The sequence below is a fragment of the Fistularia commersonii genome, chromosome 8 (assembly GCF_037954325.1).
Source record: "Fistularia commersonii isolate RoL2024-O1a breed Wild chromosome 8, RoL_Fcom_v1.0, whole genome shotgun sequence".
In the NCBI taxonomy this organism is placed as follows: domain Eukaryota; kingdom Metazoa; phylum Chordata; class Actinopteri; order Syngnathiformes; family Fistulariidae; genus Fistularia; species Fistularia commersonii.
Window position 1 is genome coordinate 5,632,513 of NC_141291.1, and position 14,988 is coordinate 5,647,500.

The 14,988-nt window shown below is 46.0% G+C and overlaps 1 protein-coding gene across 4 annotated transcripts in view; it reads left to right on the top strand.

Annotated features, from left to right (window-relative positions):
* The window catches only part of fars2 (phenylalanyl-tRNA synthetase 2, mitochondrial), a 102,712-nt gene that overhangs the window by 28,088 nt on the left and 59,636 nt on the right, over positions 1-14,988 (top strand). The window lies entirely within an intron of this gene.

Sequence of the window (14,988 nt, forward strand, 5' to 3'; positions counted from 1 at the left end):
GATGGTCTTCTTTGTCCACCAGGAGATTTATTCACTGGTGCACGTTCATTTACAAGGCTATTCTGGGACTGTTGCCCTCTTACATTTGTAACGTAATCACACAGAGAAGTGTTGATTCTTATGGTTTACGTTCTATAGATCAGCTGTTTCTTTCTGTTCCATTTGTCCGCACGGAACTGGGAAAAAAGGCTTTTGTCTATTTTGTCCCCACTACATAGAACATGTTGCAAAAGGACTGGAAACTGAAACTGAACTTGTTTCATTGAGCAGCTTTAAGTCCAGATTGAGAGCACTTGAGACGACTTCACAGACTTGCAACTGTTTTATATGATTTGTATGGCATTTTAATTTCATTTTAAATGTAATTGTATTCTTTTGCTGCCTCTTGGCCAGGACTCCCTTGAAAAAGAGGTTTTTAATCTCAGTGGGACTTCCCTGGTTAAATAAAGGAGAAATAAAAAAATGAAATAGATACGCCGTTTCCCCTTGCATTCGGACAGCATAGGAAGCAGGGACCACGGTCCTAGAAGTAATTTAGCCACAACTCCAAGGCAGTTGCAGGTCAGCAGTCGGCAACATTTAATGCTATTTGGACCCGTTTCCCCTCACTAAAGAAAACCCAAGGACCCGCAAAACCCTTCTGACATCTTCTCCGTTATGCTAGGCATAGAAAAAAACTATAATATGTTGCAGTCATGACATTAAAAAACTGCTACAATCTATTTCTGTATGCAACAAAAAAAACATTATTAAGAAAAAAAGGGTTGTAGGTTATGTTCAAATGAAACTCTCCCTGTTTTTTTAGTCCTTATATTTCAGAAATAAAAGGCCAAACTTTGCGTGACTGGGGCTGCAGTTTGCTGTCGCTGCAAATAAATTATTATTTTCTATTTCACTGAACCCTGCAAAATATGTATTTGTAAATGAAATAGCCAAGAGGAATTTTTATTTTATCTGGTCAATATGATTTTAGCTCCTGAGACTCAACACACTGCGTCTACCCGTCAAGGATGTAAACGCTCAACAAGTGGCATTGCCGGGTGTCGCACATTGGCGGTTGTACAAATGTTGAGCGTGAAAGAAATCAAACACATTCTATTTTAATATTCCAGGGTCACCAAAATCTTCAAAGTTAGTGTGACATTGAAAAAATAACAAGCTAATTAAAGTTATTCGAAATTTCCATAACTTCCAGACTAGTGAGCGCACCTGAATATAAGTCGCACCGGTTAAAGATAACAAAATACATATATATGTGTATACAGGACTGTCTCAGAAAATTAGAATATTATGATAAAGTTCTTTATCTTCTGTAATGCAATTGCAAAAACAAAAATGTCATACATTCTGCATTCATTACAAATAAACTGAAATATTGCAAGCCTTTTATTATTTTAATATTGCTGATTATGGCTTATATTGTGAGAAAACTCAAAAATCCTATCTCAAAATATTAGAATATCATGAAAAAGTAATTTTAGTTTTTTTTTATTGCATTATAGACGATATTCTAATTTTCTGAGACAGTCCTGTATATACAGGCTGCACAGAAGGATGTTACGCAAAACATTTTTGGAAACTTTTTTCATTAAATATATACCAGTAGCATCCACAAATACACACTGGAAATGCTTTTTTTTCCAAACGGTGCCTGGAACACAGCTGATGAAAAAGATAGATAATAAATAACACAAGGAAAAGTCCATCCAATAAAATGTGACCTGGACAAAGCTGGAAGCAGCCGTCCCTCCACAAGGACCACGATGCATTTTCTTGTTTCAATGAATTTGTGAGACTTAAAATGCCGCACGTGCACATCTTTTGCAACAGCGTTTACACACTCACACACACACACGCACACACAGGCTCTAGGGGAAATGTTACGGAACCAGCCAACCTTAATAATTTGCCTGAAAACACAGGAAGTGAACACACACGGGGGTTGTCGCTTTTCACGGTAACAGCTGAGTTCTCCCGTCACCCGCCGTACAGATGGGTTTTTCCCACGCTCGTCCAAAATCGGGGTCTTCGTCCGGAGGTTCTGCTCCCGGCCAGGAGTTTTGAGCTCGAGTAGAAAACCGCAGGTGAAGGAGGTGAAAGAACCAAAGCTCAGGCAGCGATAATTGTAATGTGGTAGATATTAGCATGGCTAGCATGGTTAGTCACAGGGCATGTGCAGCGTAGATATAAGCATGGCAGTTAGCTGCAGGGCATGTGCATGTGGGTAAAGAGGTGTCCACCTTGTCGCCCCTGGCGACAGAAACATGGTCGGACGCAGAATTGTGATTCGCTTCAGCACGCGGGCTTCCTCGTGGCGAGTAAGTCCGCCAAACCCATCTCTCTGGAATCCAACTCCATTTGGCGAATCCCTCTCCCTCACGTGCACGCTGGCTCTCACCAAACCATGAAACGACAGGCGGCCGCTGAAGAAAGCCGGAGCAGCGCTTCACTTCGCCGGTGCTTGTTCCGATCAATAATACATGTTTTCTTACGCCCGGGACGTGCCCCGATCTCGCTTCCATCAAGAGGAGATCCACCTGTAAGATGCATTGGGAAAAAAAAACAAAAGAAAATAGAAAAAAAAAAATGATTTAAAACTTAATTTTATGGCTAAAAAATGAAAAAAAAAAAAAAGAAAATTAGTTGAGAAGTCAGCCCCGCCAGCGGAGGGCGCTGCAGGGCAGGGCATGGCGAGGGGGGCAGCATCAGAGGGTTTTGCAGATAGACGTCAGATAGACGCCGAAGGACAGGAAGTGGTTACATCCTGACTCAAATCTGGATTCCCAAAGTGCACGTGAAGCCTTTTAAAGTTGGGAAACCAGAGTGCTCGATCTGAACGGCCCTCTGGCCTTGACAGCGAACGCACCGCCGTTCACACTGAGACTTCCCTTGTAACTATGAGATCATTACATTGAAACTTTTTCGCTTACGTCCTCGGTAATTTTGTCGTAGAATTCCAGGCTCAAGGTGATTCCTTTCCTTTTTTTCCCGTTCAATGTCGGTGAAAACGTCCAACAATTTCTCCGACGGATCTCTGGACATTCCAGTCTAAAGTTGTGTTATTATTTTGTCAAATAAAAACATTTATTCTGAAATTCTGTAGAAAGGGATTGAGTCACGCTTGGAACATTATTATGTTTCAGTTTTAGAAAAGGCGGGAATGTGTGTGTGTGTCTGCGTGCGTATTTGTGTGTGTGTGTGTGTGTGTGTGTGTGTGTGTGTGTGTGTGTGTGTGTGTGTGTGTGTGTGTGTGTGAGAAGACCCGCGTACGTTAACAGGCTTCGATTGTGCTTGCCTTCATTTGATCACTCTTGACTGTAGGAGTCAAGTTTATTGGCAACACACACACACGTGTGCACACACACACACACACACACACCTCCTCATCCGCTCCACCTCCCCTACACATCCACTGCGGCAGTGTGGCTCGTTACCTTGGAAACCACTCATTCAAACACCTCCCCTCCCTTCCGCTTGGCCCCTCCCCCTCGCTCTCCATCTTCACGTCCACATACATAGACACACACACACACACACACACACACACACACACACACAGCGGGTGAGAGACAATGACGGGGGGTTGGGATTGGCGGTTGAGGATGGAGGGAGGATTAAACGAGTGGCAGGACCCGTCCTCCGCGGGAGGCGGCAACAGGGGACACCAGTTGGCGTGTGCGTGTTATTTAATGATGCGGCCACCATGTGTGTCGCCTGAGGCCTCTGCAAGGGGGGAGCAGGGAAGGAGGGAATAATGGGACGGGAGGAGAGAAAGAGGGAGGAGGAAGAAGGAGAGGAGCCGGGAGACGGGCGAAGAAGTGGAAGGAGGGAGGGTTTGTGAATGAACGGAGGAGAGATGCGAGGAGGAGGGGGGAGGAAGGGAGGGAAAGTGGAATTTTGATGAGGGAGGAAAGAAGCAACGGTGGGAAGGAAGGGATGGAGGAGTAAAAAAGAAGTGAGAAGAGGAGGAGGAGGAGGAGGTGGAGGGGGAAAAGTGGGTGCAGCAAAGGAGGGAGTGATGGATGAGTGAGGTTTTAACAGAGATGGAGGGATGGAGGAGAAATAAATGCCTTCATTAATTCACAGAGGAGGGATTCGGGCGCGTGAGAATGATGGGGAGAGAGAGATGGAGGGAGGGAGATATTCTTTTTTGCTTATTTATTCATCAGGTTCCCCTGGAGACGGAATCCCTGGACGCATGCACGCACACGCGTGCACACACACACACACACACACACACACACGCGCGTCTAGATATTTCTATTACTTTGTATTGCTTTGTGTGAGTGTGTGTGTTTGTTTGTTTGTTTGTTTTTCCCCCTCACAATGTGTTTAATGACCTGAAGTTGGTGTTTTCATGTGTGATGTGTGTTTTGCTCAGGTGTGTGTGTGTGTGTGTGTGTTTAACCTGTCGTGACACTGTGCACATTTGAGGGATTTATGTTTTAAGTGTGTATCCTGTTTGTTTAAATACGTACTAGTGTGTGTGTGTGTGTGTGTAATTCATGTATTTGTCCTGATTGTGTCTATTTGTTTAATGTTGCATGAGTGTAGTTTTATTTGCTGTGTGTGTGTGTGTGTGTGTGTGGGTGGGTGGGTGGGTGGGTGTGTGTATGTGTACCCTTTTGCGTGTCATCAGAAAGTGTGTCAGTGCGTTACTTTTGAAGTGTGTATGTAAATATGTTCTATTTTTATCGCTGTTTGCATTTTGTGTGTGTGTGTGTCTTTTACTTTCACATGGTGTGTGTTTACGTGTTACATTGTCAATCTGTGGTTTCTAATTGTGAATATAATTGTTGTTTTTTTCTTGATTTCTAAATGCATTCATATTTAATTTTGTGTGTTTTGTATGTTAATTTGGTTCAAACTGTGTGTGTTAGGGGATTTATTTTGTGTGTGTGTGTGTGTGCATGCATATGTGTTTGTGTGGCTGTGCAACCCAATAGTTTCTGGACCGCACACTTCAGTTTGTGTTTGTGTTTTTTTTGTCTGTTTTGTTTCATGTTTAATTTAATTTATTGGAGTTTTGATTTCACTGTGTCAGTGTTTCTGTTTAAATATGTGTATTTTCATTTCTGTGTGTGTGTGTATGTTATACGGTATTACTTGTGTGTGTGTGTGTGTGTGTGTGTGTGTGTGTGTGTGTGTAGGCGCATGTGCATGTGTCCCTGGGGTTCCCCTCCGGTGTCACTAGACAACATATGGGGCCTGGCGCTAATGACCACACCTCCTCGCCAAAAACTGATTTACACACACTCACACACTTCCCGTGGGAATTGCGCTGACAGCATTATTCGAGTGCATGTGTGTATGTGTGAGTGTGTGTGCGTGATGTGGGTGGAAACTGAAATCTTATTAAAGTCGTGTCGGCGACAATTAACAGCCCCTGGACCCCCCGCCTCCCCGGGCCCCCGGGGGCTGTGTGTGTATGCGGTCACGCCCAGGGTTTTTCCGGGGAGGTGTGTGTTCGCCGTGCCATGTGGGGACATGTTTTTTTTTTTTTTTTTTTTTTTTTTTTTTTTTTGTGGGAGGGGCGATATTTTCGCATCTGCGCTTTTTGTGGGAGTCGTAAATGAAAAAGTGTACCATGGTACCGAAGTGTAGCTGCAAAACGGCGGAAATTTTTTCTGGAAATCGGAAAAAGATTTGACCTCGAACGCAACATTAAAGATCTGCTGCCCCCATAATGCTACTGTGTGTGTGTGTGTGTGTGTGTGTGTGTGTGTGTGTGTGTGTGTGTGTGTGTGTGTGTGTGTGTGAGGTTCAGGTGGCAGCCCCCCCACCTCTGAATAAATCATGTGTCCTCTCCCACCCTCCATCTCTCATTAAAATGGTCTGCCACCTCTCTCTCCCTCCCTTTTTCTGAGGATGGAGGGAGGATGCAGTGAAGAAAAGCTTGCTAATCCAGCGCGGCCACCCTCTTTCCTACTCCCGTGTTCAGGCTCGTACAGCTCCGCCCCCCTCGACCTCTGACCCCTGAACCATTGCTTGATGGCTCCATCCTTCCCCTCTTTCTTTCATCCCTTCCTCGCCCTTCTTCATCCCTCCTTTCACTCCTTTGACTTCGTTCCATTCGAGCCTCCTGTTTGTTCTATTTCGCTTTCTGTTCTTTCTTTCCTTCCTTTCGCTCCTTTTCTGTTTTCTCCTCTTCCAGTCTGTTCTTTTCCTTTCCTTTTTCACCCCCCCATCATTTCTTACCCTGTTATTTTTTCATATCTTTTCACAAAATCCCAGAAATTAATCTTGTTTCTTCTGTCGGTCCGTTCGTCATCTGTCCACCCCCCCAAACTCCACATTGTGGGCAATAACTGGTGGACAGCTGGCATGCGTGCGCACACACACACACACACACACACACACACACACACACACACACACACACGCACAAATTAAAAAATAGAATAAAACGATAATTATCAATTCAATCCTCTGCATCTTTGTTAGTAGAAAAGCTGCGTTAGAAAAAGGAAAAACACAAATAAAAACCATCCTAATGAACATAAAATAAAGGCAGTGGGACTGTGTGTGTGTGTGTGTGTGTGTGTGTGTGTGTGTGTGTGTGTTTTTAAGGTGTGTGAAGGGCAGAACAAACATTTGTCTGTGCAGCGATCCATCGCCGCCTGGCTGCCTTCTCCATGATAAACAGAGTGGAGGGCGAGCGGGGGGGGCTTGAGCGTGCGTGTGTGTGTACGTGTGTGTGTGTGTATGTGTGTGTGATACATAAAAACACAATGCAAAGGATATATTTCTAACCAAACTCAGTGTCACCGGCATTTATTGATGCGTCCCTCCCTGGGATCCAGCCCCCGCCCTCCCTCCCCAGCGACCTTGCCGCCCGGCGGCATCCTCCGCGTGCCGGCCTTATAATTTGACCACGCCGTTTTCCGGAAGCGGAAAACCAGCGGAGGCATCTGAAGTTTGCGTCACAGCAGCGATTTTCGGGCCCTGCCGAAAACTCTGCCTCGGACACCCGGCTACAAACACACGGGCACGTCAGAAATGAACTTATGATGAAGAACATACAATCCAGTGACCTCAGTCCATCAGATTGTTTTGTTTCCTTTCTTTACAGAGACGGAAGCCATAGAAGTAGAAGTGAGTGTATTATTTTCACGCCGGCATTTTTACCAAGTGTTACCTGCAGAACGTCGGGTTCTGTTACCGTGGGAACGTGCGGTACAGCCGAGGAAAGGGGGAGAGCGCGTTGTTCTCCGGCGTCCCATTTTAGTTCGTCGCCGGGAACTCCAAACATAGACGACATGTATTTTTGCATCATCTTAAAAATATTCCACGGGAATATTTTATTTAAAACCCCGCCTCTTGAGCAATGTCAGCTGGGATTGGCTTCAACCCCACAACTTTTTTGAAGCGCACAGTAGATAAGTTACTTACTGTAGATACTTAAATCATTCATATAGTAAGTTGAGTATTGATTGAGTATTGCTATATAAGCCTCCACATGGAGAACTATAGTTTTTATTTTCTTTTTTTTCAAGATTCCATTCTTGCAAACCCCAATCAGTGCTTAATTTCTTGCAAAATCCTGTATGTTTCCTTGCAGCTTGCAGATGTGTAGCCTAACACTGCACACAGCGCAGTACCGCTGGAAGCCACAGGGGGCAGTGTTGCGCTGTGTGCTCAAGAGCGACGAGCGTGTTTCTTTCCGTTGTCTGAAACTCGGAACTCGGATTTGAAAACCGAACTGTGCAAAACCACTGCATCGTAAAGCACACAGGAGGTTTGTGTGTTTATGTTTCACAACAAATATAGCTATTTCCGTACATACTATGAGTATCAATGAGCCTTTTCAATGGCCCGGTAGCCCCGCCCACTAGCATTTCCGAGTTTATACTCACCCAATAAGGTTGTTTTTCGGATGGTAATGCAAGTTTAATGGGAGTTAGCTTTCACCGACCTTAGTGGCGTCAAATTTACCGTAATTTCCAGACTATCGAGCGCATCTCAATATAAGCCGCACCAGCTAGCCGATTGCTATCTCGGGCTTCCTCCTGCGCACTACAAACGTCACAGTCGTCCTCTTCGGTGTCTGAGTTGAACGAATTCAGAATTTCCCGTCCGTTTCATCAGTCCGATGTGACGAGGCTAAAAGTTTTAGCGGCGTGACGCTCGTTAGCCCCCCCCCCAAAAAAAAACATATATTAGCCGCATTGTTGTTTATGTGAAAAAAATCGCGGCTTATCGTCCGGAAATTACGGTAACCAAAATATAGCATTGGATAGAAGAGCCGCCTTAATCCCGCATGTGAGTGTAAACAAAACATCTTCACAGGTTATTTTCCGAGTTAATCCTGCTAATTAGCTTTATAGAGGCCAGCGTTAGCCCGGTCGATGGTAGTGGATATGTTAGCAGTTGTTTTAGCAGAAAAACAAATGAAGCATCGTCCTCGGTGCGTGACACATCACTCCTGTTGGCGTTGCCTTGTGTTTGAGGCCCGCCTCACATTTACCATCTCCGGGGTGCGCGTCGACGCGGACGAGGCGGCGTGTTTAATCATACAGCCGCCGCCGCAGCAACAGCAGAAGCAGCGCTTTTTTCTGGCTGAGCGGCCTCCATTCCGACTGTTAAATATTAAAGCAGGCTAAGTGAGATGCGCGCAGCAAGGCGGCCCCCTCTGCTGCTAAAAATACTCCGCCGGTAAAAATAGACAGCATTTCATGTCGAAGGTCTTAATTTCAGTCAGAGGAAAAAGCGCCTGCAGTTGTTTTTGTACATTACGCCGCAGCGTGTGTGTGTTTGTGTCTTTGTCTTGCATTCTTATTCCGCCCAGAGGGATCTCGTCGGCGCGAGCTCAACATCCATCCGGTCAGCGTCCATTTTACAGTATATATTCATCTCCAAGAGACATCGGTACCCCCAGTTAATTCTCAGAGTATCTTTGTCTGTCAGTTGATGCAGATTTCAAATCCGAGAGCAGATGGTACTTTTTCTGAGGAAAATTATTCATGGAATGAAGAAAAAACAAAAGGCTACTTTTGGCCAAGAAGTCCCATCCTCAGATGACCTGAAAAGCAACGGAAAAACAAACACTCGTTCATGTGAGCGAGCCTGACCGACATTGAATAGGAGATATTAACTGACTATTATAAGCAACCGCTTATTCACCGTGAGGGTATAGTGCAGTGTAAATGACTGTATTGCAATACAGTTGAGGCGCCAGTTATCCATGACAAGTTTCCCGACGGTTTACTGGCAGTGACTTAGAGAGATGTGCCTCATTTCCGCACAACCTCACCCGGCAAAAGCACTCTCTTCTGATTTTCAGCAGATTCCTTGCTCATAGCTGGTGTCGAAAGAGAGCAGGAGCACAAGAGAGTGGTGCAAGACATGTATGCCCGCTGTGAGACAGTGATGAGGTGTGATGGAGGAGTTCAAGATGGAGGTGGGATGTAATGGTGATGACGTGTGAAATATGAGGTAGACAGGAATCATCATGGAATTATGATGTTTGCCGATGACATTGTGATCTCTAGTGAGCAGGGAACAGGTGAAGGAAAACCGAGAGAGTTGGGGGTATGTAAGAAATGACAACAAGCTGCAACTAGACAAAACATGTGTGTGAATAAGATGGATCCAAGTGGAATGGTGAGGCCGCAGGGAGTGAAGATAAAGAAAGGGGAGGATTTGAAGTACCCAGAGACCAGAGGGACAGGGTGGGGAAGAGGTTAAGAGTGTTGCAAAGAGGTTGGAATGGATGAAGACAAAAGTGTCAGGTGGGACACCAGGTGAGATGGAATGAAAGGAAAGGTGTACAAGACTGCCATGCTGAGAGACGAAAAGCCGGGAGGCAGAGCTGGAGGCAGCAGAGACGAAGATGTTGACGTTGAAGAATGGAAAGGATCAGGAATGTGTCCATTAGAGGTTCAGCACTTGTTGGTTTTGGAGATAAAGTCACATGGTTTGGACAGGAGGGCTAGTGAACGTCTGGGTCGATGGACGCTGAGTTTGGAGGTGCCAGGCAGGAGATCAAGAGGAAGACCAGATTTATGGAGTGAAGCAGGACATGAAGTTGGTTGTTAGAGAAACGGATACAGAGGAGGGGGTTCGATGGAGGCAGGCGATTGGCTGCGTCGACCCCTGAAGAGAGCAGCCAGAAGGACACCAGGAATGTACCAGCTGTGTTTATCTGAAAAAAGCATGGACTAGCTTCCTGCGCAGAGCGAAACACCCACAGCTGGACAACAAACCGTCTGTCCCGACACCTGGGCCAAAGACTGGACGGCTAATTTAGCTGATTAGCGCCTGGTATTGTTTCCATCACTAGGTCTTTTATACTTCTACCCTCCGAGATAAAGGGTCCGGAGACGAGGGAACCCGATGTCCCCTGAAGGAGTAGGAGTCCTCAGATGATTCAAAGCATGTGTGTGTGTGTGTGTGTGTGTGTGTGTGTGTGTGTGTGTGTGTGTGTGTGTGTGTGTGTGTGTGTGTGTGTGTGTGTGTGTGTGTGTGTGTGTGTGTGTAAGTGTGTGTGTTTTGAGCTCCTGCTGTCTTTGATGGACTATTGGGCCATTTTGCAGGGAATTTCCCGTCAAATTTAAGGTGAAATGTCATTGATTCATAATTAATTTCATGCTATTTTTTTTAGTCGATTTTATAGCTAATTTCTGGACGATTTAGACCTGGCAGTTTCTCTGGATTGATTTTGATTAATCAAAGCCCCCCAAAAAATGAAGGCAGTTTATAACGTTTGTGTCAACCTAAGTAATATCTTCATTTTTATAGCCTTCATTAACTATGGATAAAATTGACTGCTTTTAATTATTTCAAATTGTTATTCGTTCTATTAGAATCATCCTGCAACACCCCAAAGCTATCTTCCCCGACACACACACACACACACACACACACACAGATCGAGAAGGTTTTACAGATCAGTGAGCCCTGATCTACAGAACAGGTGTATCCTCTTGACATCTCGTGCCAAGTTTGCTGCGTTCAGGATTCTTCATCCGCTGTCTGTCTTTGTGAGTGTGTGTGTGTGTGTGTGTGTGTGTGTGTGTGTGTGTGTACTATATGACGTTTAAGCAACAGTCAGATTGTGTGTTGGCAGCATTTAGCCTCTTGTCGTTATTCACTGCAGAGCAGCTGGGATCAGAATCGCTGCATCTGCTGACTGACTGATGTCATGGTCGCCTTCCTCCTCCTCATCATCATCATCACCATCATCATCACCATCCCAGTCGTCATCTGTTGGCCTCACTGACAGTCATCATTGTCTCCCTACAAAACACACTTTAGAATTTCAGCCACGCTATTTTTATGTCTGTCGGTTTGCATTGTTGTTTTTTTTTTTGTCACGCACACAGACGCGTCAAACCTCGCTTATTTCGAGCTGCGCCTCGTTGATTTTGCAAGATATTTTCATTTCCTCTCAATCCTCAGCAAGACGAAGGAAGCGGATACCGATAACCAATCGAAATCCTTGTGCAATCGAAACGCGCAGGTTGCGATCGCAGCTGACTGTCCGTCATCGAGTACCCGATCTGTCGGGATGTGTGTCACCCGGAGAATTCAGATGGGGTTTGACTTGCAATAGACCGACGCCATTTGTGTCGTCTGTAATTTTGACCGACGGCTGTTTAATATCCGCACCGACCGCTGATGCTGAAATTAGCTCATTTAACGAGTCTATGAAGGATATCAATCATCCGGGTCGCTGCAGAATCGCTGGCAAATTTCATCATGGCAACTGGACTTCCAGGAGGCTTCTGAAGTTCTAACAGTATACTGGTATATAACTGCTCATAGGGGAACAAAGGTATGAAATTTGGGGGTCTCACTTGAGTTGGAATCTGAACAAGTAGTTATAAAGTTTATAGATTTGCGTAAAACATATGAAACTATCAGTTTTCTTGGACTGAGGCTCAGCTGAGAGTCCCCGGGGCCCGGCTGGGGTTGTGTATCTCTGTGGGTGATTTGCAGAGTGCAGATGGTTCTGGCCACATGTGTGACTTGATCTGTCTTGGGACGGATCACGCATGGCGTAGTATCTAGGCGAAATCCCCTGCCCCCGTAAGGATTCGATGGCTTCTTTGACTCTTCTATCAAACCATCTGCCATCTCAGGCCAGATATTGCTGCTATTGCTGTCTCCAAAGGAGTAGTCCTTGCCCTTCAGGTGTTAGTGGACTGCGGAATCCTGATCTGAAGTGTTGGCTCTCCTGTGTTGGGCCATCCGTTGGGTCCAGAGTTTTTTTTTGTCTTGATCTTGCATCTGGGTCTTCTGTCCTTGGGGTGTACTTGTCTTTGCCTTTGGGTGCTGTGGGATTTCAAATGTACTGGTATTTGGCATTTGTTGAATACCTCAAAGAGTTTTTTCAGAAATACCAGGCATACATAGTATGCCAAGGTCCTTGGGTTTGTTTTCACCTGTTCTTCCTGTTCTGTATTCTTTCCTCTGGTCATGCCTGTTTTGAAAAAAGGCCAAGATACTAGTGCTTTGTTGAACCTCTTCTTTTCATACCTTAAGCGGTTGTTGGGATGTTCCTCAGAGTCGTTGGTGAGAGTCAAACCAAGCCAACCTTCTGATTGGATGTCCACTACACCAGCTGATCCATAGCCGCCCCTGATGGAGCTTTGTTGCGTCATCGTCCAAACACCGGTCAAGAAAACCGTGATATTCTACCGAGCCTTTTATCAAGGCAAGATATTTACTAAGGAAGGAACCTCAGCACCGGTTCTCTTTCCAGATCAGTTTCTCTCAAGAAGGAGCTCTTCTGGGAGTTTGTTTTATTTTGTAAAGTTCTTATTTCCTGAGCCAGACCGGTCTTTACAACGGCCGATTTCATCATCCTTTTGTCGGCGGCTTATTCAGAATTTAGGTCACTGGCCTGTAAAACTTTTTGACATATTCGCGTGAAACATCCGATCGCCCTGCCGCCTAAGGGCTCATTTATATTTCCGTTTCAAACATTGTCAAGCGTCGCTGCCCGCCTTCTTCCCAAGGGTTCTTCACGTGGCAGTTGTTGTTAAGCAGGAGTGCAGCGCAGAGGTCAGAGTTCACTTCAAAGTACTGCGTTTTCTGTCAGACAGTAACAAACACAGCGGAGGAGCCGGTGACAGCGAACGGTGGGAGAAAGAGGCAGCGCTGTAGACGACAGGGTTCCGTGCTGCCATTAAATATACGGCAACATGTGGATGGAGAATTCTTCTCCCAACCAACACCACGTTGTCTTCTTCTTCTCTGTTCCCGATGCTGGTCGGGCTTGAGCATACCGGCCAGCATTGCCTTCCTGCGACTTCTTGCGGTACTGCTCGTTTGCCGCATTTTGGCTACGCATCTGTAAGCTCCCCAGAAGCGTACAGAGTTACCCGAGGAAGAGTCAGAGGGCTTCGTCCGTATGGTTATTGAATGTTGAGCCTCAGGGAGTTCCCAAGGATGCTTTATGTTGCTGTGGCAGACAATAGTGGAGGTGATGGCGACCATGTACATTATAAGAAAGAGGCGACGCTGTAGATGGCAGCACTCTGTGCGTTCCCTGATTCTGCGGATGCCGTGGTGTCTTCTTCTCTGTACCAGTCACTGGTTGTATTTTAGTATACTAATTGTCGCGCTTGAGCATACCGCCTCCCCCAGGGCTTCCAGTGGTTTGGCTACTCATCTGCAAGCTCCCCAAAAGTGTAAAGAGCTGCGCACAGGCAAAACAGACAGAGGGTTCCTTATGTATGCTCATTGAAGGTTGAACCTCTGAGAGCCTCAGCAGGCGCCGAGTAGGATACCGCTGTGGTTCGGACGCAGGTATCGGCTCTAGCGCCGGGGTGCAATCTCAGAGTTAATGTCTTGAAACAGTCGTGGAATGCAAGGATCTACTTTTCCCTCGAGCTAGCGAGGGCCTTGACTCTGGCTGTTTTCTGTCCAGGACGGGGCGTTCCATGAGAACCCGGAACCGAATCACCACTTTAGCAGTGGAGCGTCCGATCGAGCTTATGCTCCTGCTTTCCCCGTGTGGAACGTGTGAACTCTGGACAGGAAGTGACTGCATCGTCATGGTTACCAAAACATCCCCTGGCTCCGCCGTGATTAATCCGCATAAATACAAACAGTCCTGTTTGTCCAGGGCGGGTGGGGGGGTAATCTGTTCCAAGACCGATTTAGCACTGACTGATGTCGTCCTGCTGTGTCATCATCGTCCTCATCATCCTCGCCATCATACATGACGCCGCACGCTGACGTGCGTGCGCTTAAGAAGTGTGTTTAGTGTGTTTATAGCCATCTGCGGCATTGTCGGCCTCTGCGGCGCGGGTGTGTGCGTGTGTGTGTACGTACTTATGCGTGCGTGCGTGCGTGCTACGTGATCGATGATGCACAGCTGGTGTCTACTCAGCTTTCTGCCAGGATGCGCCGTGACGACGTGACAGGACACACACACACACACACACACACACACACACACACACACACATGGGAAAGCACATCTGTCCTAACAAATCATTTACTTTCAGACACCAAACTCCCCAATTATATCTTCCAACTCCGGATAAATCTGCCCGCCAACTGAAATCCATCTCACTTCGCAACGCAACAAGAGAAAACACACACGTGCACACACACACACACACACACACACACACACACACACACACACACACACACACATTCTTTGGACTGGGTTTATGATTTCAACATCCAGACCTTCATCAAGTCCACTTTAGTAACATCAGTCCCTCGTCTTTCTTGCCGTGTCTCTTCGAAGATTCTTGGAAGTTTGGAGGAAAACTTTATCTTGGTTTTTTTTTTATCAAGGAATCAAATAAAAAATAAATAAGTAAACGGTCTTTTGTCAGTTTGAATGAAGAGGCCTCGACTGTTGTCAGTGTCTTGGCCCTGTGATTGACAGGTGACCTTCGAGGTTAAGCCCCGCCCCTCTTTCCAGTGACAGCACTGACACACACACACACACACACACACACACACACACAAACACACACATACGCAGCAGATAGATTTCTCTCTTCATGACATTACTTAAAA